Source organism: Bubalus kerabau, chromosome 19, assembly GCF_029407905.1.
Source record: "Bubalus kerabau isolate K-KA32 ecotype Philippines breed swamp buffalo chromosome 19, PCC_UOA_SB_1v2, whole genome shotgun sequence".
Taxonomy (NCBI): Eukaryota; Metazoa; Chordata; class Mammalia; order Artiodactyla; family Bovidae; genus Bubalus; species Bubalus kerabau.
The window spans coordinates 26,720,706-26,740,285 of record NC_073642.1 but is presented as its reverse complement, the minus strand read 5'-3'; the positions used below and the strand labels follow the sequence as shown (position 1 = coordinate 26,740,285).

Below are 19,580 nucleotides of genomic sequence, written 5' to 3'. Positions count from 1 at the left end.
AAGAAGAAAATCCTGACAGCGACATACCACTTCACTGATTTCATGTTCTCCTTTCCCTCCAACGGCTTAACACACTCTCCCTCATTTTATCTTCAATTGTCTTTTACTAACTGTAAGAGTCAGTCTCTGTAAGATGGCAAGAGCTGTTAAGAGCACAGCTTTGACTATACAATCATTATTTGCATCCTATGCCTATCATTTTTGTTTTACTTGTCAGGAGGCCCAGAACAGTAGTCTCTCTAGTAGGAAATCTCACAAACAGTTCATCTTGAAAAGGAACAGAAAAACACATCACCTTGCTCACAGCCTAAAAGAGACAAAGGCAGGAACTGGAGGGAAAACAAGGGTCAGGACAAAGAAGGGATGATTTAGTCTATTATACTAATCTGGATACACCCTCTGTCAGGTATGAGCAACCTAACTGGTAGAATATTCACTGGTACTTAAGCTAATTCCAAGTCAGGAGCACTGTTACTGAACCGTGGCCTTCTTTCAGACAAGCTCTATATCAGATTAATCTTTGATATAGCACCAAACACTACCTTGTTTTAAAAAAAGGCACTTGAATAGGCACTTGTAGGACTGTTGTTGTTTAGTCGCTAATTGCGCCTGACTCTTTGTGATCCCAGGGACTGTAGCGCACCATGCTCCTCTGTCCATGGGACTTCCCAGGTGAGAATACTGGAGTGGGCAGCCATTTCCTTCTCCAGGGGATTTTCCCCACCCAGGGATCTAACCCTTCTAGTATGGATTCTACCCAACTACAAAACAGGCAAAATTATTTTATCCCAAACCCTGCCTTCTCTCCCTTTTTCTCAGATAGCATGTGTCAAATACTCTCCAGTACCAAACCTATCTGCTAGCTCTACAAACTTTTCCTCTGATCTCAATTCAAAACTCCAATTCCCTAAATGCTGCAGGTAAACAGTTATAATAAAAGGATCAGAACAACTCATATTGTGAATGAAATATGACCAACTCAAGCCTAAAAATTTAATCCAATTTTAAACCTAAAATCCCTAGCTCAAATATGGGATGTGCACATGGGCATCTGTATGTATACCTGTGTATGTATTTTGGAGGACAGGGAGCAAATTTTCAGGTATCACCTACCTGCTTCTAAATCAACTCTTAACCTACACTGCCAAGGAGACTGTAACACATACACATGTGAGTCAGAAAATGCAGCTCACTTCAGAGCTCTATTAAGTCAGATCAACATGGTCTTCGTCTGAATTTCCAGCAAACCCCTGATACAGGACACGACAAATCATGAACCTTTATCTGTATTTGCCATATTTCCTTAATTCTTCTGGTTCTACAGGTCCCAACTTTGAAGAGAAAGGGAGTGCTATAGAAAGAAATGAAAAAAGGCTCCAAGACATGTTAATACACAAGTCACTTTTGTGGTCAAAGTTAGACCATGTAATTCAGCCCACTATATTTTGATAATGACATATTTTAGGAGTCATCTGTCTTGCTAACCTCTGAATTTCTAGTATTTGGCACACCTACATAGAACAGGTGTTCTAGGCACTCAAATATTTATATAATGGATTAATACTTGACTTGCATTTACCCACATCACAAAAACAAGCCCTGAACCCTTATATATCAATTATATGAAATCCAATCACCCATGTAAAAATCAAATTACCAGTATCTCCATTTTTAATTTTTAGAATCTGGGAATGCTTTAACAGTGTAGAACACACTAATCCAGTTTAAACTAGTTCCTTTCCCCTTTCCAAGCCATTAAACAACCACCAGATTCATCTATGACAATCTAAAAATAGTATGCCAGATGACAAGTCTGTGTTTAAAACTTTCTAGTTTGTATGATATTCTTTTCAAGAATTTAATGTAACTCATAGTGGAAGTGAGAAATAGATTTAAGGGACTAGATTTGATAGAGTGCCTGATGAACTATGGACGGAGGTTCGTGACATTGTACAGGAGACAGGGATCAAGACCATTCCCATGGAAAAGAAACACAAAAAAGCAAAATGGCTGTCTGGGGAGGCCTTACAAATAGCTGTGAAAAGAAGAGAAGTGAAAAGCAAAGGAGAAAAGGAAAGATATAAGCATCTGAATGCAGAGTTCCAAAGAACAGCAAGGAGAGATAAGAAAGCCTTCCTCAACGATCAATGCAAAGAAAGAGAGGAAACAACAGAATGGGAGAGATCAGAGATCTCTTCAAGAAAATTAGAGATACCAAGGGAACAATCATGCAAAGATGGTCTCAATAAAGGACAGAAATGGTATGGACCTAACAGAAGCAGAAGATATTAAGAAGAGGTGGCAAGAATACACAGAAGAACTGTACAAAAAAGATCTTCACAACCAAGACAATCACAATGGTGTGATCACTCACCTAGAGCCAGACATCCTGGAATGTGAAGTTAAGTGGGCCTTAGAAAGCAGCACTACAAACAAAGCTAGTGGAGGTGATTGATGGAATTCCAGTTGAGCTATTCCAAATCCTGAAAGATGATGCTGTGAAAGTGCTGCACTCAATATGCCAGCAAATTTGGAAAACTCAGCAGTGGCCACAGGACTGGAAAAGGTCAGTTTTCATTCCAATCCCAAAGAAAGGCAATGCCAAAGAATGCTCAAACTACCGCACAATTGACTCATCTCACGTGCTAGTAAAGTAATGCTCAAAATTCTCCAAGCCAGGCTTCAGCAATATGTGAACCGTGAACTTCCAGATGTTCAAGCTGGATTTAGAAAAGGCAGAGGAACCAGAGATCAAATTGCGAACATCCGCTGGATCACTGAAAAAGCAAAAGAGTTCCAGAAAAACATCTATTTCTGCTTTATTGACTATGTCAAAGCCTTTGACTGTGTGGATCACAATAAACCATGGAAAATTCTAAGAGATGGGAATATCTTACCACCTGACCTGCCTCTTATGAAACCTATATGCAGGTCAGGAAGCAACAGTTAGAACTGGACATGGAACAACAGACTGGTTCCAAATAGGAAAAGGAGTACGTCAAGGCTGTATATTGTCACCCTGCTTATTTAACTTATATGCAGAGTACATCATGAGAAACGCTGGACTGGAAGAAGCACAAGCTGGAATCAAGATTGCCAGGAGAAATATCAATAACCTCAGATATTCAGATGACACCACCTTTATGGCAGAAAATGAAGAGGAACTAAAAAGCCTCTTGATGAAAGTGAAAGTGGAGACTGAAAAAGTTGGCTTAAAGCTCAACATTCAGAACACTAAGATCATGGCATCTGGTCCCATCACTTTATGGGAAATAGATGGGGAAACAGCGGAAACAGTGTCAGACTTTATTTTTTTGGGCTCCAAAATCATTGCAGATGTTGATTGCAGCCATAAAATTAAAAGACGCTTACTCCTTGGAAGGAAAGTTATGACCAACCTAGAGAGCACAAAAGCCGAGACATTACTTTGCCAACAAAGGTCCATCTAGTCAAAGCTATGGTTTTTCCAGTAGTCATGTATGGATGCAAGAGTTGGACTGTGAAGAAAGCTGAGTGCCCAAGAATTGATGCTTTTGAACTGTGGTGTTGGAGAAGGGTCTTGAGGGTCCCTTGGACTGCAAGGACATCCAACCAGTCCATCCTAAAGGAGATCAGTCCTGGGTATTCTTTGGAAGGACTGATGCTAAAGCTGAAACTCCAATACTTTGGTCACCTCATACGAAGAGTTGACTCATTGGAAAAGACTGATGCTGGGAGGGATTGGGGGCAGGAGGAGAAGGGACGACAGAGGATGAGATGTCTGGATGGCATCACCGACTCGATGGACATGAGTTTGAGTGAACTCCAGGAGTTGGTAATGGACAGGGAGGGAGGCCTGGCGTGCTGTGATTCATGGGGTCACAAAGAATCGGACACGACTGAGCGACTGAACTGATAGGTCATTTAAGAAAGACATTATTACTATACATAAGTAAAATGAAGGGCTTCCCTTGTGGCTCAGGTAGTAAAGAATCTGCCTGCAATGCAGGAGACGTGGGTTCGATCCCTGCATTGGGAAGATCGCCCGGAGAAGGGAAAGGCTATCCACTCCAGTATTCTGGCCTGGAGAATCCCATGGACTGTATTATGTATTAGTCCATAGGGTTGCAAAGAGTCGGACATGACTGAGCAACTTTCCCTTTCAAGTAAAATCAATGTAGTCCCTTTTCCACACCATTAAAATATTCTATGTGTATCTTTTCACTACTTCAAAAGCTAAAAAAACCACCCATAATTTTCAAGTCTCCCTAAATTAAGAAAAAAATAGCAGCATATTAACTTTAAAACTACTTAGAAGTCAACACACAAATCTGCATTGGATCTTGTTTCAATAATACATAGAGATCATTTTGATAATTTTAAGTTCCTGTTAGGATACATGCCATTCCAAGATCAGACTTTCCTCTTCTGTTTCTACGTGCAGTTATAAAACACAAAATAAACTGCTGGGCACCATACTCTTTGAAGCCATTTAGCATCCAGCTGAAATTGTATCTACTTCATCAGCAATGGGCCCTATAACACCTACTTATTTGTTTCACATCTGCTGGATGAAGTCCAACTAGTTCCAATATTAGCCTCAAAATACTGCCAGCAAGTTAAAAGTCCCAAGAACCTGGCTTTAAGTCATATAGAATCAAAGACCAAGGATTTGTTGTTTTTGTTGTTTAGTCGCTAAGCTGTGTCCAACTCTTTGCAACTCCATGGACTGTAGCCCACCAGGCCCCTCTGTCCATGGTACTTTCCAGGAAGGAATACTGAAGTGGGTTACCATTTTCTTCTCCAGAGGATCTTCCTGACTCAGGGATTGAACCGGCATCTCCTGCATTGACAGGTGGATTCTCTACCTCTGAGTTACCAGGAAAACCCAAGACCAAGGAAAGTATGATTCAAAATTTCAAGAGATAAGCAAGTTTAAAAAGTCGAGTTTTCCTCATAGTCCGAACACTCTCTGACCTAAATTTTAGCAATTCTTTTTTAATCCATCCCCTAAGACAAAGGAAATAAAAGCAAAAATAAACAAACGGGACCTAATTCAACTTAAAAGCTTTTACGGATAGCAAAGGAAAAATAACCATCGACCAAATGAAAAGACAGAGTACTGAATGGGAGAAAATATTTGCAAATGATATAAACAGTTCATACGACTCAACATTAAAAAAACAAACAACCAGATTAAAAAATGGGCAGAGGATTTGAACACATATTTTTTCAAAGAGGAAATGCAGATGGCCAACAGGCACACGAAAAAAATGCTCAATGCAACTAATCACCAGGGAAACACAAATCAAAAGCACAATGAGATTATCAACTTACACCTGTCAACAGGAATGGCCGTCATCAAACAAAAAGGACACAAATAACAAATGCTGGAGAGGATGTGAAGAAAAGGGAACCCTCATACATACACTGTTGGTGGGAATGTAAATTGATGCAGCCACTGTGGAAGATATGTGGTTTCTCAAACAACTAAAGATAGAACTATCCTATGACCCAGCAACTCCACTCTATATAGGATACATACACATATAAACACTAATTCGAAAAGATACAGGCACCCCAATGAGAAAACAAATATTTAAGAGAGAAAAAAGCACCCTGGTATCACACACTCTGCCTCAATCCTTTCCAGAGGGTGAGAACCAAACCACATGAGAATACTGTCAGTGTTACCCTCCTGTACTAATGGAAGAGACAAAACAAGTCCTTCAACATGTCTATTTCTCATGAACAACTAAGGATTTTATGAACTTTTCTCTGTTTTGTTTTTTAAATAAAAAAGGTAACATATGCGACGTGGGGCTTCCCCAGTGAGTGGCTCAGTGGTAAAGGATCCACCTGCAATACAGGAGACACAGGAGACGTGAGTTCAATCCCCCCTGGACAAGGAATGGCAACCCATTCCAACATTCTTGCTTGGAGAATCCCATGGACAGAGAAGCCTTGGTGGGCTACAGTCCATACAGTCTCAAGGAGTCGGACATGGCTGAAGCGACTTAGCATACACACGCAACAGGTATACAAATGTCTGATTTCATAGAATAAATTATGCCATTATGCCAGTATTATTCCAAGGTGGGTGTATTTTGCAGAGAATAACTTCTGTGGTTAATGTGGTTTCTTTCCCTGCTTTTTCTGAACTTCTAAAACCAACTAACTATGCAATAAAGGTTTCCCTTGAAAAGATGGAATGTCCATTCAATACACACATTCCAATTAAGCAAATGTGAATTATGAAATAATTAGACCTCCTGGGATTACGATCATTTAAAAATGCTCAGCTGTGGCTAACACCTTACAGAAGCTCTGGGGTACAATTATCTTGCTACCTATGTACTTTGAACATTACTTAATACCTTTTTATCTCTTCTAACTATTTAAGGAGCTAGGTCTAACAAATGACAGGTAATGAAAAAAATATTTTACCTGCAATACAAAATAATTCTTTTTCCTGTTAATAAACACTCAAGTTTCCTTCCCCTCGGCTTAAAAAAAAAAAACCTGACAGCCACTTTAGACTCATTTTACATGCAAGATTTCTGGTTAGTATGAAATATATTTGTTTCTGTGTTATTCATATATATATTTTTTTGTTTTGTCTTTGTGCTAAGTCACTTCAGTCGTATCCGACTCTTTGCGACTCCATGGACCGTATCCTGCCAGGCTCCCCGTCCATGGGATTCTCCAAGCAGGACTACTGGAGTGGTTTGCCATTTCCTCCTCCAGGGAATCTTCCGCTCCAAGGATCAAACCAGAGTCACTTATGTCTCTGGCATTGACAGGCAGGTTCTTTACCACCAGCACCACCTGGGAAGCCCCTGTTTTCTCTTAAGATGGACCACAAATGTGAAATCAAGAAAACACAAGCAGCAAAACAGGATATTGTTCTCTCTTTATTAACACACACCCTCAATTTATGCGGCAGTCTCATTTTAAGAATTATGGTACTGAAAATATAAGACAGCTTCCATCCCAAAATGTCAACTGAATAATCACTGCAATTGATTTGGTCTTGAGAAGTAAGCTTCCTCACTGTTATCAGACAGTAAAATTTTAAATTCTAGAATGTAAAATTCTAACGCTCACAGTCAGAGTGAGGTATTAAGAGATACCTGTAATTGGGACTGTTTCTTTGTTGTTAGCTGTACCACAAGGCATGCACGATCTCAGTTCCCTAACCAGGCAGGGACTGAACCCCAGCCCCTTGCAGTGCAAGTGTGGGTGTCCTAACCACTGAACCACCAGGAAAAGTCCCAGAATCTGTTCCTTATTAGAGACAACCAAACCAAGGATATTGGTGACAAATCAGCAAGGTTCTGTGCTATTTTTGTAGAATATTTTACCCCTGATTTTCATAGGAAGACAGCACCATAAAGAATAATATTAAAATTTTTATCTACATGGAACTCATTCTGTAAAAGGAATCAGACAAGAGGTCCTGCCCTGGCAACCCATTTCCTTCAAAGGGATAATCATTCTGAGAAAATTATCAAATCATTAAAAGGATAAAATATGGCTTGGAGTTTAATCATATACAAATCAGCAATTAAACATCTAGATTCATCACAGATTCTTGTGATTTTTTTACATTTTCTCTCATCATTTACACTTCATCTGATTTCAGGTGCATCTCCCTTTACTCATCTTCTCTGATAAATCAATCACCTAATGAATAGTGTCTGACATCCTACTGACTAAAAAGACAATACAACATTAATGAAATCTTACTTTGGAATTAATTCCTTTGATGATTTCTCTTCCCCCCTCCATGTTAAATGGGGTCACACTTATGATGACCGTTACCTTCTGAATCAAAACCTAGGATATGTGATCTAACAAGATAGAATATTTTATTGAAAAAAAAAGTACCTTCGGAAAGGGTGCAGGGAATGGGCAGAAATACCAGAATACCTGAAATTTCTATACTACTTCCAGGTATGTGACCCTGCATTTTATGGATGCTAAAAAGTTGGTATTTCTGAAATATTTCAAAAGTTGAGAAGCCAATAAAAAAATACTTGAAAACTGAAATGTCCAAAGGTGTGTGGGTCCTGGACCTGTATCTCAGTATCTCATCACCAGCAATCTGTCTTCTTATGTACAAAGTTCAAGTTTCAAAGCTCTAAGTAGCAGCTCTGCACAAATGTCTTCAAAACATGACTCTAGCCCAGACCTTTCTCCTAAAATTAGAAACTGCCTAATTTCTAGGCAGTTAGTCTCTCTTTGCTAACTGCCTAGAAATTCACTTAGATGTCTCATCAACTCTGCCAGTAAAAGATCATGGCCCAGGACAAACCAGAAGCTTGTAGCTAAATCAAAGTAGTAGGACAAGAGAAGAACAGAAATGAGAGGGTCCATGATAAATTCTTTACCTGCAATGTCTCCTCCAATCTTCACAATAATATCCCTTACAATTAGGACTATTATCATCTCCACTTCAGAAATGAGGGAACTGAGGCTTAGTGAGATTATGGAACTTGCTCAGGTCAAACGGCTAGTAAGTAACTGGTAAAACAAGGATCTAAATCCAGCGAGTCTAACTTTAAAGCCCAAGCACCTATACTTTTAAAACTACAAAAGGAGACAAGATATATACAGATTCTAACATGTAAGGTGTAGTCATTGGTCAAGTCAAGAAGCATTCTCAGAGCACCAAATATGTGCCAGATACAAAGGAGACCAAAAAAAGAGATCTGAATTTAATTCTCCACTTTACCACTTAATAGCTATGTAACCAGGGTAAGCCTCCAGCTTTACTCTCAAATGACTCAGAAAATAAAATATATATATGCCTATATTTTTACACAGAGAAAGAGAGAGAGACAATATAAAGCTGATGGGAAAAAGCATAACAATTAACTGAGAATCTATGAAGAGGGAATGGGACCTTTTTGTACTGTTCATGCAGCTTCTATGTAAGTTTGAAACTAAATCCAAGTAAAACCAAGTAAAAAGCTACAGAAAAGCTCACAGTGGTATCAAAACAAAAAATTTTGTGACTTTCTCTGGTTGCATTCAGTGGCTTAGGTTTAAAAGCAGAGTATATAAACGGTAGAACTGCTCCAAGACTAGAAGCTAAGAATACTAGGAAGAAAAATGATTGAAGAGGGAACTGAAGCGAAGGAAAAGAAAGAGGAAGTAAGGTCTTGATAGAGCTTAAGACTAAGTGTGGTGGGGAAAAGGGGAGTGAGAATTGGAATGACAGGAGGCTAAAGCCAGAGGAACAGTAGGTAGCATTCAACATTTGTCATTTAGGAAACATAAATTAACCCCACAAAGAGATGCCACTTCACGTCTACTGCTAAGTCGCTTCAGTCGTGTCTGACTCTGTGCGACCCCATAGACGGCAGCCTACCAGGCTCCCCCATCCCTGGGATTCTCTAGGCAAGAATACTGGAGTGGGTTGCCATGTCCTTCTCCAACGCATGAAAGTGAAAAGTCAAAGTGAAGTCGCTCAGTCGTGTCCGACTTGTCGTGACCCCATGGACTGCAGCCTACCAGGCTCCTCCGTCCATGGGATTTTCCAGGCAAGAGTACTGGAGTGGGGTGCCATTGCCTTCTCCATCATGTCTACTAGAACACTTAAATTTAAAAAGACTTAACTACTGTATCAAGTGTTGGCAAGGTTAAAGAGAAAAACTCACACATTCCTGATGGGAACATAGAACACAAAAGAAACTTAGGACTACAGTTAAACCATTTCTTACAAAGTTAAACATGGAGTTATCACATGACTCAGTAATTCCAGTTCTAGGTTTCTACTTAAGAGAAACAAAAATGTATGCCACACAAAAACTTACACATAAATGTTCATAGCAGCATTATTCAGATTAGCTGAAAATTGGAAACAATCCAAATGTCCATTCGGAGAAGGCGATGGCACCCCACTCCAGTACTCTTGCCTGGAAAATCCCATGGATGGAAGAGCCTGGTAGGCTGCAGTCCATGGGACCGCTAAGGGTGGGACACAACTAAACATCTTCACTTTCACTTTTCACTTACATGCATTGGAGAAGGACATGGCAACCCACTCCAGTGTTCTTGCCTGGAGAATCCCAGGGACGGGGGGAGCCTGGTGGGCTGCCGTCTATGGGGTCACACAGAGTCGGACACGACTGAAGTGACTTAGCAGCAGCAGCAAATGTCCATTAACTGGTAAATGGATAAAGAAAATAACTACTATCTGGCAATAAAGAAGGACTAACCCAAAACAGTCTTTTCAACAAATGGTGCCAGGAAAATAGAATATCCATGCAAAATAATGAAGCTGAACCCTTTACCTTATACCACGTGCAAAAATTAACTGAAAATGGATCAAAGACCTAAACAAAAGAGCTAAAACTACAAAACTTCTAGGAGGAAACACATGGTAAAAGATATAAATACTTAATATCTAGAATATATAAAGAACTCCTACAACTCAACAAACAATTTAATCCAAAAATAGGCAAAGGACTTGAATAGACGTTATTTCCAAAGAAGGTATACCCAAGCATGGCCAACAAGCACATGAAAAGATGCTCAACATCACTAATCATTAAGACATGCAAATCAAAACCAGAATGAGATACCACTTCATACCATTAAGATGGCTATTCTCAAAAAATCAGTACATTTTGCTGAGGATGTGGAGTAACTGGAACTCTTCTGCATTGGTGGTAGGAATGTAAAATGGTGCAGCCTCTGTGGAAAAGTTTGGCAGCTTCTCAAAAAGTTAAATATAGGATTACTTATGATCCAGCAATTCCACTTCTGGGTATATAACACAAAATATTTGAAAGCAAGAACTAGAACAGATATTTACAATGTTTATACCAGCATTACACAATAGCCAAAAGGTAGAAACACTCCAGTGTTCTTGCCTGGAGAATCCCGGGGACGGGGGAGCCTGGTGGGCTGCCGTCTATGGGGTCGCACAGAGTCAGACACGACTGCCTCCACTTAGCAGCAGCAGCAGAAACAACCCAATGGCCGTGGATGGATAAAAAAACAAAAATGTGATAAACATACATACAATGCAATACTATTGCCTTGAAAAGGAATGAAATTCTCATATATGCTACTAGATGAATGAACCTTGAAGACATTATGCTAAGTGAAATGGGTCAGACACAACAGGATAAACACTGTTTGATTCCACTTAGATTAAAAAAGGCGGGGGGGGGGGGGGCTGCGGAGGATGGTAGAGAAAAGAAGAAGGGAAAAAAAGAAGAGGCAAAAAAAAAAAAAAGAAAGGGAAGGACCAAGCTAATGACACACATTGCTACATGGATATACCTCACAAAAACAACCTAGGTGAAAGAAGCCAAACTCAAAAGACCATGTATTTAATGATTCCATTTATATCAAACGCTGAGAAAGAACAAATCTACAGAGAAGAGAGTAGGCTATTGGTTGGTTACCCAGGACTGGGATGGAAATGAGACCTGTTTAAAAACACTCAAAGAATCTTTTTGGAGTGATAGAAATGTTCTAAAACTGGAATGTCCAGCTAATCTAGACAAGATTAGCTGAAGTATTTAACTTTTTTGATGATACAATATTTGATATAAAATACATGTAGCCTATTTCCCTATCTGTAACTTACTCAGAAGTTTGTATGACTTGGGTTCACAGGTAGATTCTTTATAAACCTGGATGCAAAAATGAACACAAGGTTCTGGCTAACATTAAGGAGATTATTAGCATTTTAAATCTCTCAGATGAAGTCCGTTCACACTTTGCCTAATCTTCCTCTTATACAACCAGGTCTCATGCTTTTATTATATGTGAGGAATTCAACAGCTATGAAGTTCAAAACTAACCACACATGGAAAACTACCTTAATTTTTCCTATATTTCAATCTTTTATCTTCTTACATTCTAGGGATGCTAAAATGTTCTCTATCTTTTTAGGCAGGTTCCAAAAAACTGTCAGAACTACATCTTTGAAAACATTAGTCTTTAAGCTCTGGCGTTGTTGTTGTTGTTGTTGTTTCCTGAACCTCATGGCATGCAGATTCTTAGTTCTCTAACCAGGGATGGAACCCATGCCCCCCTGCCCTTGAAGTACAGAGTCCTAACCATTGGACCACCAGGGAATTCCCTCAGGCAACAGGTTTTGAGTTTGTCTTAGAAGGAAGGACTGCTAATAGCTCAGAATGGTGTGTGGCGGGAGGAGGAAGGGGCCCAGGAGATGCATTAGTAAGCAGGGGTTAGCCTAGAAGTCACATGGCTGGGTGGTAAAAAGGGACTTTGATATGGCAAACTTCAGTTCAAAGTATGCTAGCCACTCACAAGCTAAGGCAACCCTAGACAAATTATTAATAGGAAGTGTTTCTAAATCATCTCACTTGTTAAATGAAGGTAACAATACATCCCCCTCTTAAGGTTGTTGGGTAACTACCTCAGAGAACCCTTAGGACAGAATCAGCTGGTAAAAAAATTCAAAAGGTGATAAGAAATCACTATAGAACTTTAAGCAGAGACAGACGTGAATGAACAGTGAAGAACGTATTATAGAGAGCCAAAACTAAAAGTGAAGATCGGTCAGGGTGCTGTTTTAGTAATCTAAGAAACCAAACTGTCATGCGTGCTAAAACAGTGAAGAAAAAAAGGACTGATTCCAGAGTTACTATGGATTTTAAATCGATGGGAAGTTGTGGCTAACTGGGGAAGAAAAGAAGGAAGGCTCAGAGTGACACCTGGGTTCTGACATGCATGGTTATACCACTGCACATTTATTTTGAGAGTAGGGGAAAAGGACTTGAAGGACACTGCTGGGGAGGACAAAATAAGCCCCTTAGCTTTGATGAGTTTAACACAGGTGTGGAAGAAACATTCATGGAGCGTTCGGTGAACAGGAGTCTTAGGTGCAAACAAAAAATCTGTATTTAAGACACTAATCTCAGAACCATTAATATATAAAGATGTTAACTGATGATATGGGACTGGAGATTATCCCAGAAGTATCGAGTGAGAAGAGTGTTAAGGTCAGAATCCTACGAAATTCCAATACTTAAAAGCTGTAATGAGGAAACAGCAAGGATAGAGATCAGAAACAAAAGGAAGCCCAGGCACATCACTAAACTTAGGGGAGGAGTCTCAAGAAGTAAAGCGTAGTCAATATACTAAGTTCTGCTAAGAAATCACGTACCTACAAAAAACGTGGGAGTAGGGGAAGTAACCAAGATGCTTATTTGTGGAGGAAAAAAATGGGTATAAGGATAGAAAGATCTGTTCGCTTCTACAAAAACAGTACTAACCATAATGTTTTGAGTTCATTTTTTTTCTAACGATATACAAAAACACAGAAAATCAGATTCAGCCAAAGAGGTTAATATACATTATCAGTTAATAAATAAGCATTTTCAAGTTACAAAAACAAAAACAAAAAACTCCTAAAACATTTACCTACTTTTATATAGAAGCCATAAAGGGAAACCATTGCAAAACTGTAAAGTCCCCTTTTACACAAAGAGACATTGTAACTACTAAGCCACAGTTTCAAGGCTCTTTCACATTTTACCAACTTTCTGTCCATTAACCTTTTTCCTGTCATTAAGAAAAAGAAATCAACGCATTCTACTTGAATGAAGACTAACAACAGACACTGAATGTATTTAATATCCTTCCTCTAGATCACATTTTTCCTTCACTCTAAAAGAATAAAATAGAATTATTGCTACTGTTATCTGGTCTCAATATTAGGTCATTTAGAGATTCTTCTCCCCCTAGAAAATTGGCCTCTACCCTCGGAATGAAACTAATGTACTAAAAGGATACTCCTTAGTTCAAACTGTCCACCAGAAATCAGTAGTAGAGGTACAGAAGAGAAACAATGGAAGATAATCTGTTCTCAAAAGCATTGCAAGCAGATTCTGCACTGTCTGAGCCACCAGGGAAGCCCAACGTTCTAATGTTACCAGAGTACTAGGAGAGGAGGTAAATCTTTATCTTGCCTACTCACTAAAATATAATCTATAGCCAAATTTGAAATGACTTTCACTAAATCTGTTATATTTACAATTACCTTCATCTCTATCTGGCAGCAATAAGATGAATCGGTTAAGAAGAAAATTAAATACATTTTCTTAAATTCAGAACAAAGGAAATATGATACAAATGTTTAAGCACCAACATAAATTTTAAATATTTAGGTGAAACAATTGTTCTACTCATGAATCAAGTATTTAGATTATCTGTATAAAATCCTGACACACCTAGCAAACTTAAATACAGAGAAAATGTATTTCACAACAACTGCTTCATTAATTAAAAGTCATCAGTTTTAATTTTTTTCTCATCCATTTCAAATGTTAAGAAAACCAAAATATCTGGGGGGAAAAAATCACTCCTAAGCCACAACAAACAAAACAGACATGAAAAAAAACTTCCCCCATAAATATACAAAAAGCCAAAGATTTAAGTTTATCAGCAAAAATTTACAGAAAGTAAATTATTTAAACTGAAAAATGAGCTGAACTATTTAATTCAAGATTATGCATACATGCTTAACTACTGGCTCCACCAGTGAATCAGAACTTAACCCATGACTTATCACTGACTACTATTTATAAATTAGATTTTTTTAATGTCTTATAGAATTTTGCTTTAAAATAACTTTTTAAGTTTATTCTGGAACATTAGTTAACAAGGTCACATCCTGACAATCCTAGCCTATTCTATTTAACAGACTAACTGCCAAGCATATACACAATGCGGTAGTTATTGCCAAAGAATGCTCTTAAAGACAAATGGGAAGAACACAGGACTAGTGACACACTCTGTGTATATAAAGTCATCTTACCTGCAACTGAAAACCTAAGGAACACTAGAAAAGTGCTAATATTTTAAAACCTGGATCTATAACATAGATCTATGTTTCTATATTGTACTTAAAAAACCAGAAATGCACAAAGTGACAAAGGCTATTCATATCTGTTCAGAGTAAAGTTAAGTATTACAGCTCCCTCTCTAAAAATGTTTCTGATGTTTTTCTTAGAAGAAAATCCTCTGATATGTGCTACCAGAAGAAACATGTACTAAGGAAAACTTGTGTGAGCAACAATTCCAATGTAAAACATTAAGCCCTGTACTTAACTGATAGCAACACACACAATACAACCAACAAAGATATAACTGCTCACTTAAATAGGCAAAAATTCTCCCAATTTCCTTCAGCTGATTTCAATGTCCAGAAAATGGATTCAGATTCATCTACATCTTGGAAAACGGAATTTAAAATAGCCTATTAGTTTAGGCAAAAACTAATCAACAAGTCAGACACCTTCAGAGGCACACTTTAATGAGAACACTTAGGGCCTACCCATTAGAGAGATTTTGAAGCACATTTTTCTGGTGGCAATATAAACTGGAATAACCTTTTTGAAAAGCAATTTGGCTACTGAAGTGTTTACAGCCTTTGATCTAGGTAAGCCGACTCTAGGGGATTTTCCCAAAAGAAATACAGAAGAAAATATCTTAAAATTTACACAAAGAGGTTTGTTCAGCAATACCATTTAAAATGGTGAAAAATTAGGAACAATCTAAATGTAAAACAGGCAAAAAACTGGTCGATTAAGGTCCTATTAACCTAAGAGAATTCTATAGCAAATAAAACGAAAACAATTTTAATAATAAATGATACAGTTTGATAAAAAATAGAAAACTGTCTTTATTCACAATTATGGGAAAAATATAAGAATATGGTAAGGTACAGAATAGAACAGGGAAAGAAATAAGACCACCTCACAACGATCTTGTGGATATTTGGGTGACTTTTCTTGATTTTATTACATAGTATTGCTTATGCAATAGATGGAGCAGAAAGCATTAATTTAAAACCTTTTGCGTGATCTGAAAGAAGCAGCATAGTAAATACAAGTATACTGACTGAAATGCTTAGGTGGCATTTGGGCCAATTATTCAAATTATTCTATACCTTAATTTCTATGAGATCAAAGAGCAACAATATAAAAACAAGGGCCTCTAAAGAAACTTCTGGTACTGAAACATAGTACAATTATTTCTTAAGTAAGAAATGTCAATAGATTCATAGACACTTTTTAAGTTTTGGCAGCCTATCTATACTTCTTAAAAATATAAATTCATTCATTTGCTGTTTCAAAAGGGTGTTGATTGCTTTATGTCCACCTTGAAAGAAATTAAGTTTGAAAGGAGGACAAAGTTTTACCTTGTTCTATATAAAATGAATCTATGATCTTTTAAAAAAGCAAAACTAAAATTATGAGCATACTAAAAAGCGCCAACACATTGGTAGATATAAAATACACTGAAGTTTAAAAAGAGGGGATGTATGCTGGGGGGTAAAAAAAAAAAAAAAAAATAATTAACGGTTGGCATTTCCATTCTTTAAAAAGGACACATTTAAACCTACCACATATATCTGTCTTTTAGCAACTTCACATCTTAAGTTTAAGGAAAATGACATAAACAGACCTCCGCAAGATGTCATTTATAAAAACTGACAAATGACTCTTCAAACATCCAATCCGAGAGAAAAGACTGTTACTGGAGATGGTTTTTATGCAAGTATTTTTTAATGACACTTAAATTCTGAACTAAAAATAATGGTAAAAGAAAGTCAAGTTTGATTCTCTGAACACCTATTTCCTGTCCAAACAGCCCTTTTGTTCTGCTTCCCTGCTTAATTTTAATGTTCAGTCTGCATCAGAAAATACCAACAATGACAAAAGCTAGCATACACAGAAGCACAAAGGAGCAAAAGTGTAAAATAAAGGATCATTAAAAGATTAGAACAAAAATCCTACCAACAAAACCTCCACAATTTTCTGTTTGCTTCACCTCAGATTAACTTCACTTGAAGCTGTACTCCAAAGCAACCAAACCTGAATACCAAGCTCCACCTTCTCCAATTCTAGTGGCTGAAGAGTAAAATCTCCTCCCTGTTAGTGAAACTGATAATTGTGATTGGATACGGCTAATATCCATTATTTTAAAGAACTTTTCCTTGCTAGCAGGTTAGGTTAAACATACTAAAACCCCCTGGATAAGCTGGTTTCTTAAAGAAACAGTAGGTAATGTTTCAGTTTTCCCATCATATACTATTTGCTTACTCTTTTGTCTAGGTAAAAAATAAATAAGCCAAATAACAGCAATGAAAATCTCACAGAAGAAGTGTTAATTTGCAGTTCAGTGACCAAGTGTTTAAAATACAATGCCTTCAAATGAAATTATTTGATTTTTTTTTTTTTTTACAGAGCCTGAGAGTGAAGTTATGCTTTATAAAGACAAGATTCCTTTTTCAATAGAGTTCACATTTGGTATGAAAATTCTAAAACAGCAACAGAAATCCACTGCAAAAATTTTGCTAATGAGAACAAAGTAGTATTTTCTCTACGACTTAAAACATAAAACTACATCTTAAATGAAAATACACAGCACTAAAATATTGAATGCAAAAATTTCTAAGATATCAAATACAATATCACAAGAATAGAGTAAAATTTTCAGTGACATCAGACTTTTATTTCTATTTAAAACTGAATAAAAATGAGGCAAATATTTCTATGTCACCACACTTACAGGTCTGATGTCATGTTTTGCAAGGTTAATGCTTATCCACTGCAAAAACAAGGAGAAGACAACTTGTTCTAATGAACATGTTCAAGTATAAACTTCAGGATGGTTCAAGTCATTTTCTTTTTTAGTTTTTTTTAAAAGAAAAGTGAACACTATTTTGCATCCTACTGAGATATTACTCTAAGGTGGCATAGTAACCCTAAGGGAGAGCTGAAGGGTATCCTCCTCTTAAAATATGTTACATTGAATGTTATTTTTACTACAGAGATTCTAAAGAGATTCTGACTTTTGAACAAAGATCTTTGGTCACTTTGTACATTACAAAATTTGCTGTATTTTAAATTTTGCTGTATGCTTAAATTAGAACCGTTTATGTTTTTAGGATTGATCCATTAACTATTACTCTGACATTCATCATTATCTGATTGAATGACAAATTTAAAGAGTATTCACCTCTACCAAAATTGACTGACTTATTAAAAACTCAAAATTAAAACAAATCAGAGTAGCTCCTTCTTAAAATATACTTTCAGTTACTTTACATAAGAATTTTTCATTTAAATTTCATTTTCTGAGTTAAAAATCTTGCAAGCATTTTTCCTCAAAGAAAATTCATCCATTAAAACAATATTTTCTGAGTTAAAAATCTTGCAAGCATTTTTCCTCAAAGAAAATTCATACATTAAAACAACATAAAGCCAACAAACTTATTTTGAATACAACAGGAAGTCTTTGTAAGAAACTGAAAATGCACATAATTGCAACTAGACATGAATATGGAGTAATACCCCACAGAAGCCCAAACAGCTGCATAATCTATTATGCCTTTTAAGTGGACAAATTGAAAGAGCCATTCACAGAGGTCCAGTCCCAAGATCCTTTGCAAGGATTCACAGCTTTGAATGCCCAGTACTTCACAAGTCAAGTTCAGGTTTTCTTCCCACTGTGTGGACACATGCAAAAAGACCCTGGGAGTGGAAGAGGTACAGGAGCAGACAATAGAAAAAATACACAATTTGAGTTACAGCATCAAATTTGAGTTACATCATAAAACAAGTTTTAGATGGCCAAAATTTTATAGAAAAAGAGACAGCAAACATTTTACTTTTAAAATTCGGCAAACATAAAATTAGTATTCAGCTATGGGAACCAAATGAAACCTTTGTTCTAACATCAATTTTTCACATCAAAGTTAACTATTTGCGTACAACAAAGACGTAGAACATACACTAATCTAACACCAAAATCCTCTCCATTTATAACCAAAAGAAAATATAGATTGAAATATAGACTCAACTATTCCAGATGGTTCAAAGACCTCCAGGACCTATTTAAAAGAACTGCAAGTTGATAAATATCATTTTAGGTGGCTTACAGATTAAAAGTAAGAGTATTTTATTCCTCTTCTAAATCTGCAATAGAAGAAAACAACAGAAAAAATAACTAAAAAGAGAGCGATACCACAACTGAGGTTATCTGAAAGTAACTCTGCTTCCTGGGAACAGGGAGGCGGCAAAAGGGTCAAGGCTTCCCCAAGGCTCCCTGATTGCTTGTGACATCACTTTTCCAACATCAAGTATTCAAAGAGTGTACTCTTTTTGAGAGTTCAGAGGTTTTCACAAATCTATCAACTGAAAACAGTTTAGAAGAGACCAAGCCACTAAACAACTTGGTCTCATTTCACTTACTATTAAAAAGACCCTATATAAAAAGGCAATACCTAGACTTTTAGGAATAACCTTTGGTACGTTCAGAGCAGGGGGAAAACTTCCACGGAATTTTCAGGGACTGAGAATGGCTCAAAATATTCTTCCTATAACAGAAATTATTCCTTGGCAGTAATATCCCTGAGTGCTACAGGTAGTTAAGGCAACAGCTGGTGAAATAGTTGGTGACAATAGCAAAACATGACTAGGGTCACTAAGGATAAAGTCTGAAAACCATCAACTGATGGAGGAAAAAAATATTTAAGAAATATTTCCCTGACAAATACACAGTGTCTACAGAAGTGAGGTTATGTATTTGAGTTTGCAACT

The 19,580-nt window shown here is 37.2% G+C and overlaps 1 protein-coding gene across 3 annotated transcripts in view; it reads right to left on the bottom strand.

Annotated features, from left to right (window-relative positions):
• Positions 1-19,580, bottom strand: part of ZFAND6 (zinc finger AN1-type containing 6) — a 54,310-nt gene that overhangs the window by 27,009 nt on the left and 7,721 nt on the right. Inside the window, exon 1 of one of the 3 annotated variants that reach the window (XM_055556574.1) lies at positions 16,773-16,870. The exons of the other annotated variants lie outside the window; for them this stretch is intronic. The gene's annotated coding sequence lies outside the window, so the exon portion shown is untranslated. Of the gene's footprint in view, positions 1-16,772; positions 16,871-19,580 lie in introns of those variants that run through there. 3 annotated transcript variants of the gene reach the window in all.